At 37.9% G+C, this 27,892-nt stretch overlaps 1 protein-coding gene and 1 long non-coding RNA gene across 15 annotated transcripts in view; one reads left to right on the top strand and one right to left on the bottom strand.

The window, feature by feature from the left end:
* Positions 1-27,892, bottom strand: part of LOC114241833 (SH3 and multiple ankyrin repeat domains prosap) — a 245,035-nt gene that overhangs the window by 48,949 nt on the left and 168,194 nt on the right. The gene's annotated exons all lie outside the window — the stretch shown is intronic.
* On the top strand, positions 6,727-10,563 carry LOC149501637 (uncharacterized). 3 transcript variants are annotated; one of them, XR_016324116.1, is made up of 2 exons: positions 6,727-7,815; positions 7,986-10,563. It is a non-coding gene; the product is annotated as an uncharacterized LOC149501637 (long non-coding RNA). The 3 variants fall into 3 exon arrangements; XR_016324117.1 differs by having other exon boundaries at positions 6,727-7,880; XR_016324118.1 differs by lacking the exon at positions 6,727-7,815 and adding an exon at positions 7,855-7,889.

Genomic DNA, 27,892 nt, shown 5'->3' with positions numbered 1-27,892 from the left:
TCGATCGTGTCAGAGCCGAAAACAGTCGACCAGTCAACATTCCTCGCGTCAGCCCGCAATCGCTCCACGCCTATACCCTTGAAGCTACGAAGGAAAAGGTATTTGGGTTTTGGTTTAGGAGGACGAATCTTGTAGGAGAGATAAATTAAATCATGATAGGAAAAAGGAGCCGATAGTTGTCCGTGTGTAGCAACCATGTTGGATTCAGAAACAATAATTAAATCCAGAAGGGAGTGGTCTTGATATTGAGGTGCACAGTGTGTAGCTGCAAGAGGGAGGATATTTAAGTTGAGAGAAGAAACTACCGCACGAAGTTTCTCAGCCCGGCTGTCAGATTTCAGAAGGCAGGTGTTAAAATCACCAAGAATTATTGTATGATCATAAAGGGGGGAAAGAGATTCAAGTTTAGATTCGAAAGAGGAGAAATAGTCAACATGAGAAGAGGGGCTATAAAGAACGCCTAGAAGAAGCTTAGTATGGTGAAAGGAGATTTCAATAAATAGGTTTTCTGCGGACTGCGTATATTCACCTGGGGACGCATCAATAACTTTAGAAGGAATATCAGAACGAAGATAAATCGCAACGCCACCTCCTCCTTTCCCTGTTCTGTCGTTGCGTAGTAAGCGATACCCAGGTAGAGAGTACTGAGTAGAGGGAAGAGCAGGTTTAAGAAAGGATTCAGAGATGAGTACTGCATGGACGACACTGGAATCGAAAGAGGACAAGAGATCGGGATAGTGGGCTGGGACACTCTGTGCGTTTATGTGAACGATGTTGAGGAACTTAGGAAACGGCGAAAAATTTTGCTTGAATCAAGTCTCGCAAATGAGTTGAGTCATCATCCTCACTAAATGCACTACTATAGCTTATGTCAGACGAGCTTGAGGAAGAGCATGAGAAGAAGGCATCATTAATATCTAAATTTGACATACTAAGATAATATAATATAAATATATACTAAACAAAAATACAGTAAAATAATAGAAAACACTAAAAAATAAATAAAGCTAACGTAAAACTAAAATCTAAAGATTTACAACTGTAACTTACTTCACAAACGCTCCTTTCGAGATTGGCAAAGCACTTTAATCTAAGTCAGAAAATGTACATACTAAAAACAAAACGCAAATCCTATTGTCATTGTCACAAATATATTAAGTAAATGTATAATCTATATTGACAATATAAAACTTAAGAGTTGGCTGTATGGCATAGTTCCATTGCTTTTCTCTTCGAGAAAAACCCTACTGCTGCTACTACTAAGTACATAATCTATGATTATCACTTATCTGTCAGTTCTATTACAATCAAAATTTTTATATGTTGGTAATTTTGAAAGTTGATCGAAATAATGATCAAAAACACATTACAACTACCTCGAATAGATAACTAAGTTTTTAGTGTTACATCTATGAATAAGTTCAAGATACCGCCATACTATTTTCGACGAGTCGTCCTCTTGCCGATTTCTCGCTCTGCCGCTGATTTTGGTGCCGTCTTGGGTTCGTCATGAGATTTCCCAGATGACTGAGGAGCTCCTTGCGCTTTTTGAGCCGAGGGAAACTTGGTTTTCAGATGCTGAAGTTCAAACATCTGTTCAATCTTACTGCGTTTATTATCCGGGAGAAGGACGATTATTTTCCCATCTGTTGTCCAGCAGCGCTTAACGCCGAAATGAGAGCGGGCCTCCAAAAAGACATCATGACGTGATTTGGTCAGAAATTCTGAAATGATGACCCTAGACCCCTTCAGGAGTGTCTTGTTCTTCCACACTTCATTGCATCGCCTCAAACTCTGGAACCTGACTAATATAGGCCTAGGCTTATTGGTGTTGGAGCCTAAACGATAGCAAGCAGTTAAGTCCTCTTCTGTGCAACCAGCCACCTTCATTTGGTTGGTTAATATACCCACAATTGCTGTTGCTGGGTCTGTGGCATCTGACTCCGGGATTCCATGAAACAGAAGGACCTTACGACGCGACGCCATCTCATGCCTGTCCAACCCCAAGAGAACAAGCTCCATCTGTGACCTCAGCATGTTGAGTGTTTGTAGTGTGAGATTCCGGAATGCGATGAAATCTTGTGACAACTTGCCTAGGTCCGTGTGTGGTGACTGGTGACTGCTCAGTATTGCTTCAAACTCAGTCATCCTCTGCACAACGCTTGATTCCACCTCTTGTAACTTAGTGTACAGATCCATGATGCGGCGCTATTGATGATGTGGCAGTAGTGATGATGTAAAGTGATATTAATAGAGAGAACTTGTTATGAGCTGTTGTGAAGCAAGTTTTGGAACCCAAATTATAGCATTTAGATATGAATAGGTAAAAATATATATTTTTAACAATTAAAAACACTGAGAGCTCAACAAACTAGTGTATACACTTCAACTACCCACAGTAGAAAAAAAAAAAAAAAAAATTATTATTTATACATTTGTATAATAATACTATTTTAACCAAAAAATCCACACACGTTTTAGAGAATAACTAACAATTTACTATGTCGCACTCTATCTATCATAATAATATTATTATCATTTCGAGACTATTAGTGACAATATATAATTTATCAATTTGTCATTAAACTAAATTAAATATCTTTAAAGACATTACGTAACATTGTCCGGTTGCAAAGCACTTTGATATGGTAGAAATAAATCAATGTTAGAATAACATTAATTGTTGTTGTAATATCAAAATGGTTTCTCGTACTCATGGCGAGCCATTGACAAATTACAGTTGATCCATGATGTAGAAATAAAATTTTCAGTATTGTAATGTAGCTATTTATTTTATATTCCGATGAATGAGTATTAATTATGACGTTATTTATGCGAATAGATTGGCTCTTCCATTTACGTTATGGTGAGATGTCTATGGGCCCCGGTAACTACTTAACACCAGGTGTGCTGTGAGCTCGTCCACCCGTTTTTGCAATAAAACAAAAGAAGGAAACGCCACAGAGCAGCTAATTCAAAAGTCGGAGAGCTGGATGCTAATGCTTTTGCTAACTGGAATGAGCTCTGGAAAGACACTGTCAGTATTCTGCACTGAGGACTATCCCATCAATTTATAACAATTACATTTGTTAAAGAGAGGGAAGGCGTAGAGAGGGGAAGAGGTCGACCGAAGAAGACATGGATGGAGTGTGTGAATGACGATATGAGAGGAAAGAGGAGAGAGTGTTGAGATGACGGCTGATAGAATAGAATGGGATAGAAAAATTCGCTGTGACGACCCCATCTAGTGGGATAAGGCGGAGAAAAGGAGAAGATGTTTGTTTAAAAACATTTGCCCGGTAAAGGCCCCCACAGCTCACATCCCAATAGAGCTTTCCTCGACTATTTGTGAACGTCGAGCCCTACCTAGTCGGAGTGTCGCTGCGACTTAGTGCGCTGTCTAATCGATTTGTGTAGCTAATGATAATCATAATCGATTCAGGTCTCACCAATAGAGTGTTATATACTTTTCTTGATAGTTCACCCGCTGCGTCATTGCCAAAGAAGCCGCAGGGACTCTTGATCAATTAAGGGGTAATATCACTATGCTAGGGGCCAATGTTATTCAAGAATTAAACTTGAGTAGGTCTTGAGTAATATCTGTGGCTTGACAGAGAGCTGACGCGAAATAATTCTTATAAGCTAGGCAGTTAATTCTCTTTACGACAGCAACAGTTGTTAAAAATCATTTAAACTAGCTTTCAAAATTATCTAAAATAATCTTTACAGTTGAACACAAAATTTGTTAAAACTAGGCAACTACAAGAACAAATACTAAATATAATTGTAATTATGAAACAAAAAATAATCATATTGATGAAATAAATTCAATTGAAACACAAGACAAGGTTACAAGACCTTAATTCAAAATAATGCATTTGAAGAAGATGGTTAATATATAACTCACTAGTGGTTACCTGCGGCTTCACCGGCGTATTCAAGGAAAAGTGTTAGTGTAGTTTCCGGTGGGAATGAGATGTTCTTGCGGGATAAAATGTAACCTGTGTCACTCCCTTGACTGAATACTATTACTTTAAACCAAGTCAATCGGTTTGCTTCGTTTCGACATGAAAAATTGATAAACAAACACACTTTCACGTTAATAATAAAGTATGGATATGGATATGGATTGCAGTATCTGTCAGATTAACGATAGCCACAACAAAAAATGATTAAGATTCGTTGGTTTAATATAAACATAACACGTGTATTTATGTATTAATCGTGCATGTGTTCAGTGTATGTAAGTGTAAATGAGTACCGAGAAGCTAATTAATTCACAACACGCACACACAATTAAATTGTTTACGAGAGTTAAGCGTCGTGTTTTGCTAATGTAATGTGATTTAAGGTTGAGTGACTGATCCGTGCTATCATTGTAGGCTTCAGCGTTCACTTGACTGAGCGTGTAGCGGTAGCTGTCATCAAATCACTGGTGGATTACTGGTGGTAGGACTTCTTGTGAGTCCGCGCGGGTAGATACCACCACCCTGCCTATTTCTGTCGTGAAGCAGTAATGCGTTTCGGTTTGAAGAGTGGAGCAGCCGCTGTAACTATACTTGAGACCTTTAGAACTTATATGTCAAGGTGGGTGGCGCATTTACGTTGCAGATGTCTATGGGCTCCAGTATGTATGGCTATGTAAGCAACAAAAAAATTATAAAAAATCAAATAGAAGAAATAAGGCAAAATCCGGATCAATTTCGAGAAATCTTACATAATATGCATATTCTTATAAAGTTACCGCCTATAGAATAGAATTATTCGATTCGGTAGACGATGCAACTGCAGTATGGCAATAATGATTATTCTTGGCTCATTTCTGAATAAACTGCTCATTCATTACATTTGCACAATCTTTCTATACCTCGGTAATGCTTGTCAATGATACTATCAAGATATTACATTCAAGGTTTATTGGGATGTTGTCAAGTTATAAAAAAGCAGTTATTATTTTAAATTAAGAGTTTATAATGTTTATATGCATTCAGCTTTCTAATATTAGATTGTCCTTCATTCACGATAATAATATATGAGAAAGTCATCAATAAATTATAAGTCCGTTTTCTGGACAATATGCGCAATAAACAATGTGGTTTTCATCACACCAAATGACCAAAACATTTTAATTTAGTCTTTATTGATGTCCTGGAAGAAGCTAGCATTTATTATCCGAATTAACTATTCAAATCTGTTAACAAACAACTGGCATTCGTGCCGGATTAAAAAATTCCTTATTTCAAGTTGATTAACAAGTAATGTTGATGTTGTATTTCAATTTACACACAAAAGCAGACGTTGACTTATTTCTATGATATTATTATGAGATATTAATGATAGGAATTCGATCAATATTGAAAACGAAACGAACGATGACTAAAAATGTGGTCAATTATATTAGAACACAATCATTGAACTCTGTAATAAGGACTGAAAGTTATTAATAAGAGTTAGTAACAATGGCAGTTCGGTGAGATACTTATTATTTTATATGGTATAATTTTATTGTATTAAATGAATGGAAAGGAAATGAACGGAAATAAGGAGGATTTATTTTATAATGTCTCCTAAAATTTTAGAATATCTATTCAATTATTATTTTATTATTTAAGGGTTCTTTGCTACTGTTTTCTGCGTTCGTGCCTCACTTATTAAATTGAGAATTTGTATAGTTGTTGCAATATAATAAGATTTTGTTGGTAGGAACTTACGACACGTGGTCCGCGAATGAACTCAACAAATTTTTGTATTTGATAAAACGTTTCACGATAGTCACAGCGAGAGCTAGTTCCACTAACATCGAATATAAAATAAGATAAAAAATCGATTGTGATCCATGAAAACTTCTTAGCACTGAACCTACACTGGCGGTAAAGATTCACGTAGTATCATTTACATACAACTTATTCCTATTGAATTATATTGATATAACAACGAACTAAAGTGTCCGAAACGTTAAAAGCTGAAAGGTTTATTAACTTTTTTCATTATACCAAAACAAACGTAGCTTAATTAAGAAAGTGTAATGTTGAATTCATGTTGTACAAAAATTAAATTAACCTTAATACAAATTTAAACTGAATTCGATTTTAAATCACAATGTTGTAAAGTATACATTACGATACGTTTGGCCAACCTTATCGCGTTCAACGAACATTTACATAGACTAATGGTCAGGAGAGTAATTCATCGGTTCACATTGCTTCCTATATGGAGTTACATAAACGCGGGTAGTTTGGAATTATGCAAATATTAGTACTATTCTCTTTTAATTGTTCTATGACCATAAATCGAACCTTGTTTTTTTTTTCGAGTTCCATTTTTTTTTATTGCTTAGATGGGTGGACGAGCTCACAGCCCACCTGGTTAAGTGGTTAGTAGAGCCCATAGACATCTACAACGTAAATGCGCCACCCACCTTGATATAAGTTCTAAGGTCTCATAGTTACAACGGCTATTCCACCCTTCAAACCGAAACGCATTACTGCTTCACGACAGAAATAGGCGGTGTGGTAGTACCTACCCGTGCGGACTCACAAGAGGTCCTACCACCAGTAAAAGTTCCAGTTCCATTTTTGGTGCCATATTTGAAACTTTTATTCATTAAAAAATACTGCTACAAATGTAAGAGGTTTTTTTTAAATAATATGGATAAACGAATTTGGTTTAAATTTTATTTGCGATTAAATTACATGTCTAATACCAAATACACAAATAAACAGTTAATTCAATTCATTCATGAACATCTTTAATGAATATGAATATGACGGCGTTAACGATATTTATGTTATACAGCACGTGCAATAGGAGTGACTCACACAAGCGAGGCGCGCCGGCCGTGTCGTTCCACTCGTAAACAACAGCTGCAACAGAAGTGACTCATAAGCCAGCTGCGCCGGCTAGTATAAAAAGGCGGAACGTGCCTTGAAATGAACATTCGTTCGACTGCGTTTGCCCGGTGCACTTACTATATCGTTGTTACGTTGTGTGATTCAGTGACTGTTGTACGTACTGGTTAAAGTTGGACAAGTGTTAAAGTGAATTGTCAAGTTAACATATTGTTGATTAAATCAGAAACCAAAGGTGACTTCGTTTTACTTGGTGTTCAACAAGATAATATCTACCCTCAAGCTTACATCAGAAGTGAGATCAGGACTCTACTCTCACTGGCGTGACGTGTTTGAACATGTTCGAAGTACAGCAAAAAAAAACATGATGCAGATCAGAATACTAGTAGTGGTACGCCACAAGAGCGTGAATGCAGCATACGTAAGTCGTGTAATAACGTCTCTGTTACCTCGATGGAAGATCTGAGCCACGAAGAAATCGTCACATCTTACGTTCTGGCTCATGTTGCCCAGTTTGACTGTCGACTTCATCACATGGCATTTACTAACGGAAATACAACACGTAACAAGCTATTGCAAGAAATTAAGGCAAGTGCAAATCTCAAGTGAAACTTCGATCGCAATAATGGATCTGTCATGACGAGTGGGTAGTTCCGACACGAATCGTTTTTAAGCCAATGACTACTGCTAGAGTTACATGGCACTAGTACAGTAAACCAGGACATGAGACTGTGAATTGTCGCTGAAATTTTAGAATCTACTCGATTCAATACCAATAACACTACACGTTCGATGACTTCGGGCTCCAGCAAGCAAGCAAACAAGAAAGCAAGCAAGTTTCCGTGGGGAAGAAAAATTGACACATCTGAAGTCGTCGTGACCTGTAAGATAAGACGTCCGGTGCGTTCGTGTCTGGCGATGCGGCGGTGTTCGGGTTCCGCTGGCGGATGCAGGTTTTTCCGGTGAAGTGCGTGCTTGTGCGTGCTTGACATGTGTTCGCGGTTAGCTTCCTCAGTGTGGGAGTAACATCGTGTAAGAGAGGTGGAACCCGTAAAATTATAGTTTGCGTGGTGGCTGGTAAGATTTGTTGCGGTAAGAAGTTTGCATGGTGGTAAAATGTCTTGTGAGTCTGCACAGGTAGCCGGAGGTGAGACTTCCGCGGTCGCGGCCCACCCAGTCCGCGAGAACCGGGCAGATCGCCTCGACGGTACGGAGGCCGGCTGACGGGTCCGCCAAACGACGAGACCACGCCTCCAGCACGGACTGCCGATATTGGAGCCCCCGCGCTACGGCTGCACTTGCGCTAGGGCGCGCCGCCTCGTAGGAGACTGTGAGGTATCATTGAATAACTGCGATCGCGCGCTGCCGGCGTCGCAGCGCGGCGACGTTCTCGTGGGTAAGGACGTGGCACCAGACGGGTGCTCCGTATAGTGCCATCGACCGCACGGGTACCATCACCCTGCCTATTTCTGCCGTGAAGCAGTGGTGTTTTTCGGTTTGAAGGGTGGGGCAGCGGTTGTAACTATACTGAGACCTTAGAACTTCTATCTCAAGGTGTGTGGTGCGTTTACGCTGTGGATGTCTATGGGTTCCAGTAACCACTTAACACAAGGTGGGCTGTGAGCTCGTCCACACATTAATACGAAGAGCATAATCAAACTAAATTAGATACGAAGTTTAAAGGGCCGTTTAAAGTAGTTGAAGTATTGGATGGTGTCGATTTAATTTTGACTCTCACACATTCGCTTAAGGCTCGAGCTGCTACTTGCCTCACAAAAATACAGCCTGCAAAACCTGAACAACCTCCTCATCCGTGGGCGCCCGGCTCTCGCCTGCAAGTCGGCTGTTACGTGTGCGGTGATGCGAGCCATGTAGCTTCTGGGTGTTCCATGCGCTACAAGAAGAAAAACGACACTGCTCCAGGTGCTGTGGCAGGTCCAACCAGAGACGTCAACGTGTGTTCCAGAGCTTCAGTGTGTTACAGATAAGTGGTTTTGGCTCCCCCTTTATGTTCCATTCAGGGTCAGACTGTAGTCTTATAAAACAAAGCCATAGTAATTTATTCAATGGTAAGCGGTTTCATGAACAAATCACCGTAGTCACCCTAGACACGTCCTTACGGATCCATCAGATCCAATAACTCTTGCATTAGATACCTTCAGCTCTAACACTAGGAGCAGGCTGAGGAACCCCAGTAATCGTACTCGTCGAACTCGACAAAGAGGTCGACGTGCAACCTAACCCATGCATCAGCCCACTGAGTTTCTCGCCGGATCTTCTCAGTGGGTCGCGATTCCGATCCGGTAGTAGATTCATTCGCGAAGCAATTGCTCTTGAGTTGTTAGGTCTCCTGCGGAGGCGCTCGGGCAGTTGTTAGCAAATCCCACCCCTCTTGGCTGAGCCTTTGCTCGCCCACCCGTCCTGGTGAAGCAGGAAAGGCCTCCGGGCCACCAGTAATCTTTCAATCATCTGCAGTTTTGGAAAACGATAGGTATAAGTTGAGATATGTAAATGGTTCTAGTGTACAAAGTTCCCCATGAAAACTTACGCGAAGTACCTCGAGGCCCGTCAGGCCTACTAGAAATTTCTGAAAATTATAGTGACGATGACGTGACGGCGTACACAGATGGGTTAATTAATCTTGTTCGTGAAACTGATCTTAATGATGACGACTCTATCACTGACAATAGAAGCGACATTTTTGTCCGCAAATAGCGATACAGCAAACATAGTCTGTGGGTAGTGATACAATGTCTGTAAGCTCAGGCACCTCAGGTGCAGGTGTTGGAAATGTAGAAAACGATGGTCGGTCTCGCACTATTTCTGAAGAAATTCCGTATAAATGTTCTGGTTTAAGAAATGTTTTAACAAACGCTACCGTACACGCAGATAAAAAAAAAAAAAAAAAAAAGAGAATTGTATGTGGCTAGAGAGATGTTAATCCGGACTAGCAAAAAAAAAAAGAGGAAAAAAAAAAAAAAAAAAAAAGGTGTGAAGTCATTGAAGGGTCTGTCCGGTCCAATGGCTTGGCTATAGGGATTTTCATCCAGATTAGCCACAACAATTAGCTACAGGGATTGCGATTCGGTCTAGCATTATCCGGTCCAGTTCGAAAAACTGAAGGGATAACAATTCCGGTCTAAGTTAAAAGGGACATACTTACATACCTGAAGAGTTTTAAATGAACTGGCCCAGGTATGTAAGCAGTCTGAAGGTTATTTATAGCCAGTATAGGATTTTCTGAAGAATTATGCGAACCGAACCGTACTAGATTGTTAATATCATAGACCACGTTTTAAGTTGCATCCGTTAATGTCAGGATGAACGAACACGTTTGTTGTTCACAGACATACCATAAGAATGCGCGCACGAGGACGAGCGCACGTCAGTATGGCCGTGACGGCGTTAACGATATTTATGTTATACAGCACGTGCAATAGGAGTGACTCACACAAGCGAGGCGCGCCGGCCGTGTCGTTCCACTCGTAAACAACAGCTGCAACAGAAGTGACTCATAAGCCAGCTGCGCCGGCTAGTATAAAAAGGCGGAACGTGCCTTGAAATGAACATTCGTTCGACTGCGTTTGCCCGGTGCACTTACTATATCGTTGTTACGTTGTGTGATTCAGTGACTGTTGTACGTACTGGTTAAAGTTGGACAAGTGTTAAAGTGAATTGTCAAGTTAACATATTGTTGATTAAATCAGAAACCAAAGGTGACTTCGTTTTACTTGGTGTTCAACAAGATAATATCTACCCTCAAGCTTACAAATATAATTAAGCAAACTTACCAGCGTAAGTTGCAGCCATAATAGTTATAACTAGGTATGCTTTTGTGATATCAATGAAAAAAATAGAACTATATAGTTTCAAATTAGACGTAACAGACAAGTCGCATATTCTCTTATATTTATTAGCTTTTTTTGTATAGTAGATATTGACAAATTTGTATAGCAGACATTGACAAAGTGCTTCCAAAATTTTGGATTCAATTAATTTTTCCTCACCTACACTAGCAAAAATTTTTTTTTATTTTTTTTTTTATTGCTTAGCTGTGTGGACGAGCTCACAGCCCACCTGATGTTAAGTGGTTACTGGAGCCCATAGACATCTACAACGTAAATGCGCCACACACCTTGAGATATAGTTCTAAGGTCTCAGTATAGTCACAACGGCTGCCCCACCCTTCAAACCGAAACGCATTACTGCTTCACGGCAGAAATAGGCGGGGCGGTGGTACCTACCCGTGCGGACTCACAAGAGGTCCTACCACCAGTAATTACGCAAATTATAATTTTGCGGGTTTCATTTTTACTACACGATGTTATTCCTTCACCGTGGAAGTCAATCGTGAACAATTGTTGAGTACGTATTTCATTAGAAAAATTGGTACCCGCCTGCGGGATTCGAACACCGGTGCATCGCTTCAACACGAATGCACCGGACGTCTTATCCGTTAGGCCACGACGACCAATGTCCAATGACGAACCAAATGTCAATAACATAACAATTTTTTTTTGTGGTGTCAGTGATAATGTTTGAATTTCGAACATCCAGCAAACAATTGATTTGAACCAAGAAAGCTAAATTCTCTGCACGCACCCAGACGCATGCACGCGGATGAAATAGGCATGCAAACAAAACAGCGACAAGAAAATAGGATTACAGGACTATTTCTATGTAGCGCCAGCTATTATAATATGGAATGACGATTTGATAGGCTCCTGGCATCTCTACTGTATATTTATATGGTGGACTTGCATCGTTTGGGATTTCAATTTTAGCCTTTACCGTTGGAAGCGTAACCAGAGAAGTGAATTTTCTTGTAGTGGAAGTGACATAGCTGAGATTAGCTTGTTTGGGTGGAAGAGTGTTGAGGTTGATTAGAATAGCTTAATCATGTAGGGTGATGATCTGGGTATTCAAATCGGGCCAAAAAATACACCGAATAGACAGCATATTGTTCGGTTATCTACCGCCATATACCATCTGCACACGGTATTACGGACACCAACTTGGTCGCTTTCCATAAAATGACGTCACATCGCGGTAGTTTTCAGGAACATTTTAATTTATCGTCACACAAGTTGATGGGTCTTAATTAAATAATTAGTGACATCCGTATCTACCCGCATATATACACGGGAACGTTTACCGAAAACATTAAACTGAATTGGTGACATGATTAGGTATGCCTAAACTGCTCGAACGCTAAAATGTTCAAAACTTAGTATGTTAATCTCTCTAAAGTTTAGAATTGTCGTCTCACATTGGAATTCGGTAATGACTATTAGTTGTGAATAAGCTACAGCTTATGTCAATTGTCTGGCGTTTTCACAAAATTTATGTACTTCCAATTTGATCGTTATTTTATTTAAGTTAAATAACCTATTCGATTTGAGGGCTATGTGTGTTTTTATAATCATATTTTCATTCAATTCAATTCAATTATCAATGTTAAATTTGAAAGGCATCCTAAAAATACATAGTTAGATTTTGTGAAAGAGGATATACCAGAGAAGGGTATGAGTGCAGATATGACGTATGATAGGCCGGAACGGAAGAGGACATGCACATATTAGGATAAGATCAAGAAGAACAATAATCAGTTGAATTTGATTTTTGAAATTTGAAGTTCTACTACCAATAATAAGAAATTGTTTGGTAACAAAAGTAATTTGAGATGTATTTAGCTAATTCAAAGGTTGCGTTTGAAATAACCAATCGCATGCACCTTTATGCTCGAAATTGTCTTAAAGTTCCAAAGATCTTTAAGAAGATGACAGATGAGAGATATAATGGTTCGATTTTGTGCCGAAATCCTATTGATCTGGATCAGCGAGGACACGTATTTTTTCAATAAATCTCGTTAGGAATCAATTTCAAGTTAAGATTATTGAATTTATATTTGTTAAGATGTTTTTTTTTTAAACTGAGGTCACACAAAAGTTTAAGTAAAAAAGAAAGTGTATTTGTCTACTATGCGCTCTTAAGCCATTTATCCGATGGCATTTCAGGAAAGGGTTTTGTAATAGTCCTATCAACGTGCTATAAGTGGTACGTGAAAATTTTGGACCAATCGATGTTTTTCATGCTCGATATAACGTTAATATACTTCAGTAATGAATACACGTAATAGTAAGTGCTTTGTGGGTGGGATCAATATACGTACAATACACTAAATTCAATCACATCATCGATTCTGTCAATATGTATTTTCTGTCCAGTACTACGATTGCTAAAAATTCAATAACTAAACAGTTCAACACAACGATTCTAAAAAAATCCAAAAACCAAACCTGAATTTATTGAATCCAGTAATACAGTACCGTTGATGTAACTCGTTAGAGGCTGTGCAGTTTCGTAACGAACAAGACAATCGAGTTTTCATAGTACGAGACCGAACTACCGAACGAACGTACATCTGAATGCATTAATATCGGTTTGTCCTGTAAAACAAACAGCACGTCAACTTAATTGGCTATTATTAAATTGAAGATTGAAAAGTATTTTGATGTTCTGCAGCAAAACTGCTTTATATATTGGACTTATAATTATGCATTAAAATACAAGTGTTTATTGTCAAAATTAATTTTAATTACAATAAAAAACGTTTTTTTAAATATAAATGACTGTAAGGACTGTTCGTAATGTACATATAAAACTGAAAAATATTCTGAGTAATGAAACTCCTATTGATTTAGAGTTAAGTTAGAAATATCAGAAGCAATGCTCGCTTCTCTAAATATCTAAATACTTTGTTTTTCCTACTTATGCTGATAGCCTTAAGAGGCTATTTCAGCTTCACCCTAACATGTAGTTGAGCTCACGGGGCTCAAAGCAGAAGTGTTGCTTACACTGGCCCTAGCAAGAGCAGTGCTTCGCAGAATCTACCACCGGATCGGAAACGCGACCCACTGAGAAGATCCGGTGAGAAATTCAGTGGGCTGTGTCTATGTTTTTTTTTATTTATTGCCTTTGTAGGCAGACGAGCGTACGGCCCACCTGATGGTAAGTGGTTGCCGTCGCCCATGGACTTCAGCAATGCCAGGAGCAGAGCCAAGCCGCTGCCTACTGCTTAATACTCTCCACAAGCCTCGATTGAAGAAGGACATGTCATAGCGCTCGGGAAACACCGTGGAGGGGAACTCGTTCCATAGCCGGATGGTACGTGGCAAAAAAGATCTCTGGAAACGCACTGTGGATGAACGTAGTGGCTCCAGGTAGTATGGAAGAACTCTACTCCGGTGGCGGGCGGTGCGATGTTAAAAGCGAGATGTCGGTATCATCTCGAACAATTCCTCAGAGCACTCCCCAATAACCAGAGAGAAAAAAAAACGTTTGCAAGCGACGGGTTCGACGAGGACGGAAACCCATGCTTGTGGTACTTAAAAGCACCGTTATTGGATCGGGTTGATACTTTATTCGTTACTCTGATATTGAGTTGTTGAGGACTAAGTTTGGTTGATTACGAGACTGCTGACTTAGGACGTAGTGGATGTATGAGTAAGCATCGACTAGGCTCCCCTTTGGAATCTTTCCAAACGCTGAGATTGCATTTCTTTGTATAAGACATAACTTAGTACGAATGTATTGTAATTGCTTACAATACATATTGCTGTGTTGTTATTTTTTCGGGGCTCACGAAAATATAAATGAACTTCGATAAGAGACAATTCACTAAAACATATTTTATTGTTATTCTATTCTTACTTTGTTGACTGAGTTACAAAACGAGAAGGTTCTCAATTACACTGTATTTTTAGGTGAAATAATATTGTAGGCGGATTAATTTTCGCTTCAAAGCTATCACTCCTTATATGGTCCCATTAAAATTTTATCAAGATCTGACCAAGTAGTTTTTTGGGGTTATCCTTAATAATGCATATTTAATCGATTTCGACGACATTGATGGTTTTCGCGTATTATTTATTCTGTTGAGGGCGGTTTTCTTTTTGTAAACAAATTGTATTACAGAAATTTGGTATTAATGGATCAAAACATTGTATTCACATTGTATATACTTTAACCGAGTTTGTCTAGTGTTAGGAAGTATTTATATTTTGCGTAATTACTGGTGGAAGGACCTATTGTGGGTACGCGCGGGTGGGTGCTACCAACCTACCTACTTCTACCGTGAAGCAGTAATGCGTTTCGGTTTGAAGGGTGGGGCAGCCGTTGTAACTATACTTGACACCTAGGAAATTAAATCTCAAGGTGGGTGGCGCATTTGCGTCGTGGATGTCTACGGGCTCCAGTAACCACTTAACACCAGGTGGGCTGTGAGCTCGTCCACTCATCTAAACAATAAAAAATAAAAATGTATACGCTACAAATGGGTAGGAACGCCATCCTGCCTATTGCCTGTGGGTCAGTTTTTAAACAATACAACTGAGATTTCGACCTCATGTCTCATGGTCGATATCAGCGGTATCCACGTAGTGATGATGCCCATGGACTCCGGTTCAATAAAGCATTAAAAATATACACCAGCTCGTAGGCACACTAGTCAGCAATAAAATTACGTTCGCAACATATAATACGTTTTAATTTAAGCAACCCGTTATATTTATATGTTTTGTAAGGAATAACAGTCAATTCAGCTGACAACCAGGCCCGGCCGGCTAATGATGCCGTCAATGGATGTGGATTTATGCTTTTATTGTGTGCGTTCTATAAATTACACGATAGTATTACTACCAACACGCATAGCATTGTAAATCAAGAATAATTGACGTTCAAGTTTTTTAAATAATCGTTTCGGATAATGAAAATATAGTATTGTTGTGAAGATTATAGCACACAGGAGCTTATTTACGAGTATATAAGATATATTTAATATTAGCAATATTTTTTTACGGTTATCCTATATTAAAACCAATATTTTAAAGGTTTTGTGGCTATTTATATTACATGCTGTTACGCGCTGGGGTTCGGGATAAATAATAATACTGCCGAAGTGCAAATTAAAACTCTATATATAACTTAAAACACTAAACGAACACTTTAAAATTCTCAATTTACTTCTTCCGTTTCGCTTCAGGTGATCCGTTTGCTGTTTCGCTTCAAGTAGTTCCGATTACTGACTGGCTTCGTGTCATCTCTGGAACGCTTATATATAGTCGATATAGTCGATACGACAATCCTAGGTTTATCGAGAACATTCTGGGCAAGTCGAGTAGCTTCGACATGTGTTTATGCTATCCGACAATAGAGGGCGTTGTACTTCTCGAGAGTTCACGACGTTGATATTTGTTTCGGCTATTCGGTGATAGATGGCGTTACTCTTACCGCCATAGCAATACTATTATTTAACGGGTTCTTTTCTGCCGTTGCAATCGTCACGATCACGAGTGGACTGAAGACTGCGGGTGGGATGTTGGGAGCAGACATATCTATCCATCTGGAGCTCGAGTATCAGTGGTAACACCAATAGAACAGACTAGAAAGAACGGCTGGAAAAATTTGCCTGTCAAACCAAGATACGCGTACCTAAGTCACGTTTTTTTAAGGAGAAAAAAAAACAAGAGTCTATTATCTCTATTCCAACTTTTTACGACAATTAAACAAACTATTAAACGAAAATTGTTTGCGGTAGGCAGCGGCTTGGTTGTGCCCCTGGAATTGCTCACTCACTCACCATCATATGGGACGTATACTCGTCTGCGCCATAAACGCATATAATCAAGAAAAAGATATGAGAATCGAACACAAAAATCAATGGGTTACCACATATTCATTGACTATACCTATAATATATTCCCTACTGGCCATAGGCCTAACGATAACAATAATACAGAGCGTCTTAATTTATACACAATCGCATAATCAAAGGGATTGTACAATAGCCAACAGAAGCAAAACGCACGCCGATAATACGATTAACTACTGTAAACGGAAGCTCTCGGAGTGGAATTGAAAGGTACACCTGACCCAGTTCTACGAGAAAAAGTTACATTTCGTGAGAACATCTTGCCGTTTTTAATTATGTGGTCGAACGGATGCTGTGGCTACTATGAAGCGATTTTAAAGGCCGATATATCTATAGACCTATAGACCGTTCAATATAGATTGATGGCAGTACGATGTTTATAGGGTTACGTTCAAGCAAACGTTTTTTTTTTCTCTGGTTATTGGGGAGTGCTCTGAGGAATTGTTCGAGATGATACCGACATCTCGCTTTTACCATCGCACCGCCCGCCACCGGAGTAGAGTTCATCCATACTACCTGGAGCCACTACGTTCATCCACAGTGCGTTTCCAGAGATCTTTTTTGACACGTACCATCCGGCTATGGAATGAGCTCCCCTCCACGGTGTTTCCCGAGCGCTATGACATGTCCTTCTTCAAACGAGGCTTGTGGAGAGTATTAAACGGTAGGCAGCGGTTTGGCTCTGCCCCTGGCATTGCTGACGTACATGAGCGACGGTAACCACTCACCATCAGGTGGGCCGTATGCTCATCTGCCTATATGGCAATAAAAAAAAATAAAAAAATTCGCTGGTAACCTAAGAGCTATTCCAGCTTCTGGCAGACGAGTAGGTGAGCTCAAGAACTCAACCTGAGAGAATTTACCAACACTAGCCCTAGCAAGAGTAATGCTTCGCAGAATCTACCACTGCATCGGAATCGCGACCCACTGAGAAGATCCGGCGAGAAACTCAGTGGGAACAATGTTTCAATCAATCTTTATCATCGATCCGTTAGATTTTTACAAGTATACACTAGCTGGCTCGGCAAACGCTGTTTTGCCATATAAATTATTTCTAGGAAAGTTAAATAACCAATATACCGACTGCAGCGCCATCTGGCGGGCTGATTTGTGAATCTAAACCATATAGGGTGCCACCCAAACGCATACAAAAAAATCATTCAAATCGGTCCAACCGTTTAGGAGGAATTCAGTAACAAACACACGCACAGAAGAAATCTATCGTATATTACATATATAAAAATGAATTGCTGTTCGTTAGTCTCGCTAAAACTCGAGAACGGCTGGACCGATTTGGCTAATTTTGGTCTTGAATTATTTGTGAAAGTCCAGAGAAGGTTTAAAAGGTAGATAAATATGAAAATGCTCAGCATTAAATAAAAATAACAATTTAGTTTAGGTCTTTTGTTTATTGATTGAGGCACTACGAAGTCTGCCGGGTCAGCTAGTAATATATAAAGATGATTTATTGAACGATTACAATTTAAATAAAGAACAAACTTTTGAAAAGCGCATTTTTTCCTACACCTCATACAAGTGAACACAACGACCTAAATAACATTGTGGATTGTCTGTTTATGTTTGTATACAACGAAACGTGGGAGTGCTCCTCCCCAGCGGAAGGAAGCGATGAGCTCTCCGCTCCGGTGTAAGAGGATGTGGTTCGTGCGTGTTGTGACATTTGACGCGTGGAAAACGGGAAGTTTTCGGGAGTAATTTGAGAACAAAGCCAGTCGTTGAAGGGCTCTGAAATTACCTGCTTTGTTCGCGGAGTTAACGCACGGTATTTTAATGGAAAACTCTAGAAGGGAGCGAAACGGGTTTGTGAATCGAATTTTCAACAGAACGTTTTACGTAAATCAATGCGTGAAAAAGTACCTCGGTTTCTAGGCAGGATATATTGGTAGTATAATAATAATAATAAGCCTTTTATTACATGGAAATAGTAGGTTGCATACATATTTTAAATATAAAGAAGAAAAGATAAGAAGAGTAAAAAGTACTGATGTTATTACACGTGTTTCACTTAATTTGCTTCCCTTCTCTCTCCCTTCCGTTTCCTTACAAAAGTATAAATCTAGACAACGTTTTAAAAAAGCATAGGAATTTGTTTGCATGGACCCCTCCTCAAGTGAAGGTAAAGGCCTTGTATAAGTATAACAGCTGTTTCATTATTAAGTTCTGACGTTCTAAGTTACATAGGTAAAGCTGATCTTTCTTCTTTTTAGTTGAGTGAAATATTTCTTGGGTTTGTGTTACTTGATTGATATTTTCAATAATAAGAAAATATTGGTGGTATTAATTGTAAAAGCAGTCGGTTAAATCAGCTAAATCGTTTATTGTTCAGCATGAATTAAAGAAGAAAAAGTACTTGTATCAATAAAACTGCAATCTAAATCACGTATCGTAAAGAGCCACGGCTAACGAAAAACGAAAAAAAAAAATTCAACATCCCAGAGCATATCGAAGCGAAAAATCAATTTGATCGCTGAAAGTTTATTTGGCGCCGAGATATCTCCGTAGGATAATCTCTCTGTGTACGAATGCAACGGAGCCGTATTCAGTGCTCTTAGATAAAAAAAAGGGGGCACTCGGGAACTGCCGCGGCAAAGCTATTGCATAGCATTTTTTATCAACTTATACAATTATAATTAGACAATGATAATTTAATATTAAAACAATAATAAAACAAAACCACGCTATATTAAACATTAATAAAAGCAAAACATTAACTGTCCCCTTCACACTCATAAGCTAGACCGCGCGAGAGAGAGATGGGCAGACTTTTCATGATGCGCATGCAGTGTGACGTCACGCCACGCGCTTATTCACAAACACTACATAAGCGCAACGTGTGAATGTGTTGAACGCGAGCTACATGGTAGGCGGAGTGCGGGGTGTAAGGTTTTTTTCGTTACGGAATTTAATGATTCAGTCGCCGCGCTAAAGGCCCGCGCTATGCAATAGCTTAAAAATTAAATGTAACAAATTTAAGTACATTTTAAAAGTTTATTTACAAAATTCTAATCACGACCTTTCAGTTCAGTACTTTTTTTTTTTGGTTTGTTGTTTTTTCTGGCGGTAGGACCTCTTGTTAGTCCGCAGTCCGAGTACCACCCTGCCTATTTCTGCCGTGAAGCAGTAATGCGTTTCGGTTTGAAGGGTGGGGCAGCCGTTGTAAGTTCTGATCTTAGAATTTATATCTCAAGGTGGGTGGCGCATTTACGTTGTAGATGTCTCCTGTAAGCGCTTAATGACAGGTGAACTGTTAGATCGTCAACCCATCTAAACAACAACAAAAATAACACTTAATGAAATATATTTTTGTCACCCAAATATATAAAAAATCACGTAATCGAAAAAAACATAGAGCGAAACAAAAGATTAATTTATAAATACAGTCTAAGACTAACTTGAGCCTTTAATACTTGTGCAATTACGGGTGGCAAGGCGTGTTTTGAGTGAACAGGATTTGGTAACAGATATTTCTGTACGGAGCAACCGTTACTACCTAGTAGAACAGTTGTCGTTACAATGCAGTTGATACTTGGTCATCGTGTTTTAAGATATGCGTCGGCATTCCAACTGAAGTGTTCATTTATATCATTATGTCGGCATTGCCATTGCAGTGTTGACGGGATTAGAAATTTGACAGTTGTCACGATTTTCTTTTCACGACGATATAGAAAATTCAATGATAATTTGTAGGAATTGAAAAAAGTATCAAGACCGTTTTATGTCCGCTACATATTTTAGTGCGGGGATACACTAGACGTCTTTTATTAGTCTGCTATCTAAATCGGTATCTGGATATCGGCCTCGGTCGGTCGGAGCATCTACAGACGCGGACTTAAATCAGCTCGAGTGCGTCCCACCATTACGGACAAACGTACGGACAAACAATGCGCGTTCGTCATGCTCTTTTAAATGGCGAAATCCATTACATTTTACAATATTAAAACATGTAAAACATGTTATGTATCTATATGTGATTGTGTATATATCTATGTATATACTTTTTTTTGTGTGTATGTATTTGTAAATTAATATAAATTTCATTGCACCTACCACTATTCACTCTGCACTACCTTTGGTTGACTGGTAGAGAATGCCTTAGGGATTAAGTCCGCCAATGTAAATTTTACATGAAGTGTAATAAATAAATAAATAAAATAAAACGTACCGTACAAAAGATGAAATATAACAATAATAGTGCAGGATGAAATAAATCAGTTAAAAAAAAACCATCATAATATAAGACCAAATAATTAAACAAATGTTGGCAAATCAATATTTCAACAAAACTTGACCCATTAATGTGAAAAGCTGTTGCTTTCCGTTTGTATTCAATTAATATAATAATACTAGCTGACCCGGCAAACTTCGTAGTGCCTCAATCGACAAATAAAAGACCTAAACTTTTGTATAAAATAAACTTAAAACAAACAAAAGGAATCCATCCGATGGGGCACACATTACAGGGAAAACAAAATTGTTATTTTTATTTAATTCCCAGCATTTTCATATTTATGTACCTTTTAAACCTTCTCTGGACTTCCACAAATAATTCAAGACCAAAATTAGCCAAATCGGTTCAGTCGTTCTCGAGTTTTAGCGAGACTAACGAACAGCAATTCATTTTTATATATATATAGATAGATAGATATAAATTGTTAATTCATATTGGTTAGGAATTGCCTGTAATTTCTATCCTTGAACTTTGAATAGACGAGAAAATTAGTATAAATTACGGTTACCGCCGTCTGAACTACCACTATACCTGCGACTAAGGTCAGTGTACAGATAAATGTACGTACTGAAAATTACATTCACACTTAACAAGTTATAGTTTGTAGTCACAATGAATAACAATGCAATCAAAGCTTCCAGGAAACTTAAAAATGTGTATTATCACAGAATCCTGACCTGACACATTATTTTCAAAGAGAAAGGGCTCTAGGTGCGGACACTTCGCAGGAGCTTTGGCATCCTGCTTGAAAAAAAAAAAGGATTTTGGTTACTGCCTGAACTAAAGAAATGCTACGTTCACAGTAATTTTTTTTTATTGCCTTTCTAGGCCGACGAGTATACAGCCCACCTGATGGTAAGTGGTTACCGTCCCTAGTAAACGCCAGCAATGCCAGGAGCAGAGCCAAGCCGCTGTCTACTAAAATCGTTACCTGACGCAGTTTTGTAAAGAGACATCTAGCCACCTTTATCGTTAATGCTAATCTTGTTAAGCACTTATTAAAAAAAAGCATACATATAGGCAATATTCTTCATCTTGCCTTCATCAAATCAACCAACGTTAGCTTGCTATGCATTTCTAAAAAATTTTACATCGTAATATTCGAAGGCATCTCTGATCATTTCATGAATATCTGAGGCTATCCGCAGACCGCCTATAGAGATAAAACCGCCCTTCGGACCATCTAGGACTGTTTACGAGCACTTATTTCTGTACAATGGTGATGGCCCATAACATTTTATTTGTCTGCCTCTCTTTATGTTATTTGGAGTACGCAAGGTTGTCTATTAAATCAAAGGCGTATTCGGAATATTTTTTAATTTTATCACAACCTTTATTCTTAAGAGCTTTGTTTACTGTACTCTCCAAGTGAAAATACTAGATAAAGAAACACAACATTTGATTCGTAGTCTTTTAGTATGTAAGGACAAAAATTATGAAAGCAATTAAGTTACTGATATACATAATGAATACAATGAATCTATTATACATTATATACGTAGGTAGCGTGGTGTTTTCATTTAAATAAATTCTTGAGGAAAGTAGCATAATTCTATGCGGTCTGCATTAATCACGTTATAGATATAGAAAATAGGTACGATTAGGCACAATTAATTTATTAAATTAAATACTTTTTTATAGTAGTCTCAAATTGTTAACACAATTAATTAAATCACGTTATAGATAGAGAAAATAGGTACGAATAGGTACAATTAATTTATTAAATTAAATACTTTTTTATAGTAGTCTCAAATTGTTAACACAATTAATTAAATCACGTTATAGATAGAGAAAATAGGTACGAATAGGTACAATTGAGTCGACTATTATCAAAGCCGGCAATCTGACTTTTGGACAATGATTGGTAAATCAGAAAAACGAATTATTGACTTTGTATTCCATTGGCAGTCACAAAACTCTTCGGAACGACATCTTAGATAATTAACAGGTTAACTATTAACCTTTACTTAATGCAGGTTTTGAACCGTATTCTTTGAAGGAGACGATTATATTCAAATCAATCTGTATTGACATATTAATAATTTTTTTTTGTCCAAATGCACAGATTGCCACCTTTGATAATAGACGACTCAATTCATTTATTAAATTAAATACTTTTTTATAGTAGTCTCAAATTGTTAACACAATTAATTACAATTCTTACGAATATTATATATCAATATCACTTTTACGGGATAGCTTTTGAAACAATGAATATTGTGTTAACCATTTTGAGAAATAGCTTACACAACATAAAAAAAACAAATAACTCTATTTGTTGAATGTTTGATCGGCACAGCCTCTCTCATTACTCACGTCGCTCCAATCATATGTTGCAAACTCGATAATCATACACGTATTAAGGCCACTTCATTCGCCAACGTTGGAACAAAGGTTGGTCGGTTATTGAAAAAAATATATTCGCTTTGACGGAAGTGTTTGCGGCATTGCAATTACGGCTATTGTCAAATGTCTTATTTGCTTTGCTTCACTTTACAAGTGGGTAGAGCGGTGGTTCCATGGACCGCCTTTCGCACCAACGTGTCTATTCTGAGAGAGCTTCATATCAAAGCCAGACTGTCCACTATATGCCTTCGTAGGGTGCTGGAATTCTTCGGACATATTGCTCGTAAAGAGGGTCACAATCTTGAACAGCTGATGGTGACAGGAAAAGTGGATGGCAAACGTCCCAGAGGACGCAGTCCCACGAGATGGTCGGGCCAAGTACGATCTTCTCTGAGCATCAATTTCCATAATGCCCTTCATGAAGCAAAGGATCGCGGCAGATGGAGGGAAGTCGTATGGGAGAAACTGATGCAGCGGGGGAGTCTCGACCCTCAGTAATGAGGAAAACGACGCGAGGAGGAGGAGAGCGGTGGTGTCAGCTTATGTAGACTGGTACTAGTAGTACTTATAGAATTTTTTTCATAATTCAAACCCATTTTACGTTTTAACCTGGCCTTTTTTTATTATCTTTACATTATTTCTGACGTTTTTAATAAATTACAGTTTTCGTAGTCACGGACGACCGGTTTATTCATGTTAGGCCAAAGTCAGCGGGTCACTTAATAATAGCCTAAACAAATATTCATTATACATCTAATTTTTCCAAAATATTCCTTATTATTTTCCTTATCTTGATTCTTATCGTGATTATTTTTCTCCATGAATGTAGATTTCGCGACTTTATTTTACCAGTGGGTGGGCGTATTTAGACCCACATAGGTGGGTATCACTGTCCTACCTAATTTTGCCATTTGTATAGTCGAGGCGATTTATCATTGTCACCGATGGTAGACGATCATACAGTTGACCGGATTGTAATGCAATATTAGGAACAAAGGCGCTACACGTTTAGATTTGCTGAGAATTTTGAAAACATCGTGACGATAGGAGAACTTAAGATAACTTTGTTTAATTCGCACAATTGGCATAGTTTTTGAATGATGAATGACTTTATCTATATCATCAGTCAATTCTCTTTCTTTCACTCAATTGTATTTTCCTCCAAACATTACCAAAGCGAAAACACTGAGACTATTTTAATGTCGCAATAAAATTTAAAAGTTAATTTGATTCACGTCCAACGTTTGGTCCAACGTACAATGGGTGCAAAATACACGGTCGCTTCGTTGCATAATCGGCAAGTAATGGTTACTTGTTATAGAAACTTCTCTTGGGCAAGCCTCGCCTGTTTAATCATATCTTGTAACAATTTCTGTGCGTTGCTAGCGATCTGGACCCGATCTATCAGGCATTAGTCAATTTTGCAACTATCATAACGACAGGACATTGTGGTTTTGACAGGTTGTGAATGTAAATATGATTTGTCAAAATATTCCAAGTTATTCCAAGTCCAACAAAACATTATTTTTGGATGGGTGGTTGAGCTAACACCCGTCTGACGTTAGGTGTTTATGGGAGCTGAGAGGTATCACATCATGAATAATGTCTCAATTATGTAATGATTACGTAAATTATAATTTATCCGGTTTTGATTTTTATTACACGATGGTATTCTTTCTTTGTAGAACTTATTTGTGTCGTAGTAGTATTTCATTAAAAATTTGTACCTGATAGCGGGATTCGAATACGGGCACAGTCGGATCACTCGATACACCGTTATACCGGGCATCTAATCATTTAGGCCACTAGGAAAATAATATTTTAATTTATTTATTGTTAACATAGAAGTAGAAACAATCATCATATGCATCTGTGTTTGCATTATAATTGCAAAAAATAAGTAAGAGTAATAAATTAATATTAAATAAAAGAAATTGATGTTTTGGTTGAAAATATTGCCCAACGCAATATCGTAAGCGTTAGTTCTTATAACAAAGATAAGTTAACTTTACACACATTTAAGTCTGCAATATGTGGGGACTGCGTGTTTGCGATCGTTGATTACCTGATAACGTAATCAATGCAGTTGCAAGGCAATCGCAATCACCAGCTTACGATTGCGATTAAGACATTCCCGAGATAATGTTGGATAAGATATGATTTATTACAAGCGCCGTTAAGATGATTTGTGTCGTTCGATAGGCAGTGAAGTTGTATGATTGCGGTATTAGTTACATTCGGAGCAGCCGATCGAGAACTCAAGTCAACGGGTTAAGTAATAATAGACAAAACAGATATTCATTATACATCTAATTTTTCAAAATTCATCCGTTGTGATTATTTTCATCCATAACTGTAAATTTCTAGCTATATTTCGCAACTTCATCTTACCAGTGGGAAGCATATTTTAGACCCACATACGTGGGTATCACTATCTTATCTATTTTTGCCACGAGGCTAAAGATTTGTATAGATGAGGCGATTTGTTTAAGAATAATTGTGTTTTCATAACATGTTGCTATAATTAGAACGAAAAGTGGTAGCGATTAATCAGTTCATATGTACTTGATTGTTGGTGTTATCAATATTCATAAGTACGAGAAAAAAATCATAGTGAGTACGTAGCTTTTGACATTATTCATACACCCGAACTAACCTACATATTTCCTTCATTCATAATCCAATCATTACACAATCACGTAATAAAATAACAATGTAAAATAAAGCCTAGTTCAATGAATTCGAGTCGTTTTTAAATGCTCCATATCTCAATAACGAAGAACGAATATTATCAAAGCCCTTTCGCTTTCACCAAGCTTTCTCTATTAACACAATTCTGTATGCTAAATACCTTATTATCATAGCGTATACTATAGGCAGTACCGATATTCAGTTCGTGATAATGATAACGGTATTCTAAATTTGGACGTGCTTTATTGAAGTGTTTTGCTGAATGAACCAATGACTGTGCTTTTTCTTATGGTTCTGGTTGAATCTCGGGTTTATCAACCCATAGGTTAGATTCTGGACGTCGAACGTACAAAGCAATATCGTTTCTTTTCCACCCAAGTCTAATAACCTCCGAGATAGAAACATGAGTTAGAATAGAGGAAAGTATCGCTTACTAAGAAAATACGCACATTGCCTACAAAATTTCTATAGTTTTGGTGCAAGTTTAATCAATTTCAAACCTATAAATACGTATATTGGGTCAAGTCTTGTATTTATTTTTCGATTAATCTTTTTTACTTAAAGCAAATTGCGTTTGTGTATGCAAATTTATTAAGTTCGTGACCTAGGTATATTAAGGTCGTTCTTCAATCATAAGTCACTGTATCGTAAGCCTTTGGGTTGTATACAATAAGATACGAAGCGACATCGGTATGTTCAATCTAGTACTACATGCATATATTCATAATATATTTATATTGTAATGATTGTGAAACTTTCTCGAACGCGAATATATCTGATGGTAGGTTATTTAATGAGCACCGTTCCGTAGTAATGGAAGTTTCTGCTATCGATATAATTATCGATTTAAGTGGGTACTCTAGTTTCTGTCTTGCTAGCGTGTTTTCTTTAGTTATTTTGCGTTTAACACACACCTTTTATGGGCCATCATTATTTAAATTACAAACTTAAATAAATTTCTTGCAATAATGCATATTATAGTTGTTTACGTACTCAGCTAAGACACGAGTAATTTTATTCGCAAGCTTTAGGGTTCGTTTTATCGATAACCAAAATCGATGTTTATCGATGTTATTCGAATAATGTATCATTGAAGTAATGAACCAACTGATTTCGGCTGTGAATTGGAATGCCTTATCTGAAATGGAAATGGCCGGTTCTGGTCTAAATTATTCTCTAGTCTCGGTTTATTTACGAGGCAAAAATGTACGACAACGTTATTGTATCGCTGTAGTAGTATTTCTGTTTTTCTTATTTCTTGGTCTTTGTTGGTTTGTTCAACAGATATTTGACTAAAATTATGAGTTACTGTTTTAAAACAGTGAGTATGGGCAAGCAGTTAGAATTGCCTTCTTTTATTACAATAAAAGAACGCCCTGAGAGAAGCCGAAAACCGATGGAAATGGAAGCTGATGGTACAAAGAACCACGAAGGGCTTTCAGGGACACGACCTTCAGCAATGAAGTATGCGACTAAGAAGAAGAAGAAGAAGAAGATTACAACAAAACTATAATTTATAATATAATGATCTAAACAACTGTAGAGTTAAGAAATTGAGGAATCCATACAAAAATACGCATCTATTACCATCACAAAACAAAAGCCACTTTTACGTGTTACGCGACATAATTTAGTAGTTTTTAAAACGACATGAAAAAATCCATTTCTAAAATTCATCAAACAGAAATGTGCGGCGATTGTGCGGCTTGAATTGAAACAGAATTTCTTGAGGCCTTAATATTTAAGAAACGAACGGAGATGCTCTATAAAACACCACGTCCGCGGAATTGAGCCATAAAACTTGTTTTATTTGGAAATTTGTATCACGAAATTGCGCCAATATCGATGCTTATACTTAATTGCCTTTTCAGAAAGGAAGTTGACGGAGAGAAGTTGATATGAAACGAAACGGCCATGCAGAAGCGTTCGAACATCGAGGCCAACGTGATGTGAAAATATAGTAGTCTAGATATATTCCTAGTTATATTTATTAACATTTTAAAAGGAATTTTATAATTGAAATAGCTTTAAATTTCTTTTTAATAA

This window comes from Bombyx mandarina, chromosome 13 (genome assembly GCF_030267445.1).
Source record: "Bombyx mandarina strain Sakado chromosome 13, ASM3026744v2".
NCBI classification, from domain to species: Eukaryota; Metazoa; Arthropoda; class Insecta; order Lepidoptera; family Bombycidae; genus Bombyx; species Bombyx mandarina.
This window is presented reverse-complemented; position numbering and strand designations above follow the sequence as displayed.